At 34.3% G+C, this 4,525-nt stretch overlaps 1 long non-coding RNA gene across 1 annotated transcript; it reads left to right on the top strand.

Annotated features, from left to right (window-relative positions):
- Positions 1 to 385: 385 nt before the first annotated feature.
- On the top strand, positions 386 to 3,216 carry LOC116992721. Its single transcript, XR_004417099.1, has 3 exons — positions 386 to 471; positions 1,029 to 1,091; positions 3,032 to 3,216. It is a non-coding gene; the product is annotated as an uncharacterized LOC116992721 (long non-coding RNA).
- Positions 3,217 to 4,525: the final 1,309 nt, after the last annotated feature.

The following is a 4,525-nucleotide window of genomic DNA, read 5'->3' as shown; positions in this document are numbered from 1 at the left end:
CTTTGCAACTAAATGACTTTGTATAACAAAGAGTGCTTCCAGATACACTTTTTATATACACATGAATAAAATGCTGGCATTTTAAGCTTTTTGTTCATGAATGAAAATATACAATGATTCATTTTAGAAAATATATTTGCACGCAATATCTGTTCAGTGGGGAGATTTTAATGAAATATAATTTATTTCATTATGCCTTAGCAATTTCTACTCTTTCCCGTGTGTGCCACCATGGAAATTTCATTATTCATATTAGCATTTAGACCTTTGTTTTATTCAGTGACTACATCTGCTAAGAATTTGATGTATTTCCATTAAGCAGCACACCAGTAAAAGAAAATAACTGCTGAGAAGAGGGAAAAAGAAAATAAGAGAGAAAAGAAAACCAACCAAAAGCAAAACACATTAGGTCTACAAAAATAAGAGAGAACACATCTAAGAATCCAATCTGGGAATGAAACCTTGATTAAGGTAAGAATGCCAGTGATTCCTAACCCTCACATCCCTATATCCTCAGTCTGTCACAATCACAGTGTTCTCTTCAACCATAAATTTAACTTGATGAGAAGAAAAATAAATCTTATTAGAACCTTGTTTAACTCCTCAGAGTTACTGATATGTAAAGTGAATTTTACAACCAGAGACCATTTGTTTCAACAAGAGTGTATGGATCATACAGTGAGGTAAAGAACAGAGTCCGTGGTGTAAGTAAAGGAGCTAAGGGAGCCCAACACTCTCTTCTCATACACCTTCCAAGCATGCTTTTAGCCTACTGATAGCATTAGAATGCGGAACAGGGAGTGGGAATTGTGTCACACTACAGTATATTGGCAGTTTCCCATCAGTTGACACATGGGGGAGTAATTCAAAGGAGTGGCTGAACTTCTAAAACTTTGATATTTTTGGGGTTTTTTTTTAAATATCAGTCTCCAAAGACTCCTACCTTTCTCCTTTTTTACTGCAACAATTTCATACTTCTTCCATTTCCCTCCTATACCTTCTCCATATTATATTTCTATTCTGTACAGTTTTGTCAGACAAGTCCCTTTGAGGCATTCTGCCAAGCTCGTGGAAGGGAAGATTCAGCAGCTGTAAGTAGCTACTGCCCCTCTTAACCAGCACAAAGCTCAAGCCAAACAAATTGCTCTATGAATTCCCTGAAGTGCAGCAAGCCAAAGAAATGGTTTAATTTGCCATATGATGTTGTGCAGCCCAGAAGCACAGGGTTTGTTAGCCTTTGCACGTTACAGTACGAATCAGCATATATTAATCATATCTTATCAGTTTTGAATGTTTCGTATGTTTGTATCAGTTTTGTATGTTTGGAGGGTTTTTGTTAGATGTTTTTGTTTGGGGGGACGTTCTGGTTTTTTGGGGCTTTTTCAAAATTCATTTTTTCTTGTTTGTTTCGGGTTTTTTTCAGAGGAATGAAAATAGTTATTCCTTCTCAGCTCAGTGACAGAGTTTTCTGACATTTCAGGAAACACTGAATTCACGATACATGAGTTTAGAAAACAAGACAATATTGAAATACTGAACTGCTATATAAACAGGACCAATATAGCAAATATTTCAGTTCCCTTTCTGTTTAAAATTCTCGTTTCTGTGTGAAGAGCAACTTCTTGCTTCCTATTCTGCTCTATGCTGACCGCTGATGATTTTAGGTGCAAATTAAGCATGACAGAAAAATGAAAAGACAAAGGATATGAAAGTAATCAATCTGTTATGCATCCATATGCCTCAGAGATTTTTAATTGCCACTGGGGGATTTAAAGGAATTTCTAAAATTAATTGCAGAGATGAATACTCTCCTAGGAATTGAATGGTTGTGTAAGAGCACTAGCAAATATGTAGAAGGACCAAACCTCTTGCATCCTGAAAAAAATGTCTGTTTAGAAAAATAAAATCCTTTTTAACTTAAAGATGCATAAACACAAAAGTAAACAAGTGAACAAACAAAAACACGTGGATATTTCAGTCATCTAGAACACAACCCAAGTGGAAGGAAAAAAAAAGAAAAAATTAGAGATACTTAATTCTTTCTCAAGTTGTGTCTGGTCAATGCACACATTTCTGCCCTTTATTTTATAATTTGTCTCCAAATAAATATTTTCAATGCTGGGTTAGTGATTCTTTCTGTTTATTTTCTGGAGGATTTTCTGTAGTCCTTAGAATTCAATGTCCCCAGAAAAGGGACTCTAGCATAAAAGATAATAAATCCAAATTATTTCTGGTATTGGTTTATTTTAATAATTGATTAAGTAAAACCCAATGCAAAACCAGTAAAAAAAATATAGTATATTATTATTATTGAATTACTTTTAATATTAGGGTTTTTTAAATGACTTTTACTTTGGGCTTGGACGTATGAAATTCTGAGAGAAAGATGATAGCCTGCATAATTTTTTTTTTTTAATCTATATTAGTTATTTGAGCCTCAATATAGACTGTTTCAATCCAGTGTTAACAGTTTTTCATCTGTCAGTCCACATTCTACTTTAATTAGGTTTTATCTGCAAAAAGTTTATTTTATCTTCAAAACAGTCCAGTTTTATTTTTGCAAATGTGATAACCGTGCAGTTGGCTTTGGAGAAAATAAATGCAAACTGTAGATCTACACGCAAGGCCCGTAGTTGTTATTGGCTTTAAATTACCTTTTGTTCCACAGTAAAGAATGATAAGAAAAAAGGTATTGTAGAATAATGTGCAATGTCTAATAGCTTCAGTCACTTCACTGTTAGATTTTCTTTTTATTTGTTTTATTTTGGCTACAATCACTGGAATATATTGGCTACAATGCTTGCAGATGGAAACTAAGCACAGATGTGTCAACATAGACTCCAGGTTTGTGAGTATACACATTTTTATTGCAAGCAGAGCAAATAGCTTTCTTGGATAATCCAAGCTGAAATTGAAAAAGCGCCATATATAAAAGATTTCCTTTTAGGAACAGTTGAAACTCCATGTACAACTGCACTTTGAATGGGAGGTTATTTTCTGATGCTGTTTTGAGTCAAATCTTTTCTTTTAGCATTGTAGCCATTACTGTGGTTTTCTTGAGAGGATGTAATTGCCTACATGAGCCCCCTTGGATACAGCAGCAGTTGACAGAGCAGAAGAGAAGCATATTTATCTAACTCAAGAACAACAGTAATCATTTGAACTCTTGCTGAGCATAACTCTACTGCATCGGGACACCAGCTGATTTTACGCATCTTGAAAGCTTTTGGGAATCATGGTCATTGATGGTTTTACATTTTACAACATTAGAATTTTGAATTGATTTTCTCATTCAAATTCATTAACAAAATTAAATGTTTTAAACAGTTTTACTTCTTTTTGTGAAAGATTTGTGGCTTGTTTCATACATTTTTTTTTCCCAGTGACCGTAAGGTGATTGTAAGGGCGATTTAGTCTCAGACCTTCAGCCTTCTGTCTTTTTTTAGTCTTTCCAATTAACTCCTGTAGGATTACATAACAGAAACAGCTCTTGGGAAATAAGTAGTTTCTAGAAAAAAAAAATTTGGACACAAAAATTAACATCTGATTGATTATGCAAAAAATTAGGGGAAAACAATTAGGGACAAAATATGACAAATTACAAACTATTTCATATCAATAATTTTGGTTTGGTTTTCTAGTTTCACAATCTAATACTTGAAACACTATATGTTCCTAACTGATACTTAATGTTTTCTCTTTACTACATTAATGTTTAAAGAAGCCTAAAGAGTTTTTGCTTTTAAAATATTCATGACTGCTGCTTTTTTATGTGAAACAAATTTTAAAGGAATTCACTTACTAACCAATCCACATGTCTTCTCACTTGTCTAAGCAATTTTTAGTGGTTTTATCCATTAATCCGAGTCGAAGTGCAAATCTGATAATTGCACTGAAGTAACAAATATTGGGTAGATTTACATTTGGTAGCATATCAAACTGCTTTTTCCAGCTTTCCTATTGACTCTGGAAATACATGACTTGAAAAAGCAGGCATAATTTTCGGGGAAAAAAATTATTGCAAAGAGTTAATGTTTATCTAAAATATATTTTCTAAACTTACTTCTACTCACCAGAAACATGTTTTGATGCCTTTTAATAAGGGATATTAGAACACTATTCTAGAAGGTTTAGCAGTGAAGGACTCTCAAGAAATGTAAAGGTGAAAACTTCAATGTGTAACCATGCAGCACTTTTTTTACTGGTGAGACTGTCCCAGGGAACAGCTGTGTAGCAGAGTTCACATGATCATTCAACTCTGCTGTGTGATGGAAAGAATACCACCTCTTTTATCTGAGTACCAGAAGTGAAGGGAGACTCAGAGGCTGCCACATTGCTTCACATGGAGAGCAGGTGACGGCTGCTGGTCCTCTTTGGTCTCTACTGCTCTGGTTTGCATTTAGCTTGGCAGCATGAGCATGACAAACTCACGTCCCATTATTAGCAATATGTTCAGACAGGGCTTCCCTTACTCTTGTTTTCATTTTCAAATGTAGCTTGTGAAATTTACTCTGTTTTTCAGATG

The sequence above is a fragment of the Catharus ustulatus genome, chromosome 2 (genome assembly GCF_009819885.2).
Source record: "Catharus ustulatus isolate bCatUst1 chromosome 2, bCatUst1.pri.v2, whole genome shotgun sequence".
Taxonomy (NCBI): domain Eukaryota; kingdom Metazoa; phylum Chordata; class Aves; order Passeriformes; family Turdidae; genus Catharus; species Catharus ustulatus.
Note: the sequence above shows the minus strand (reverse complement) of the source record. Positions and strands in the feature narration are given on the sequence as shown.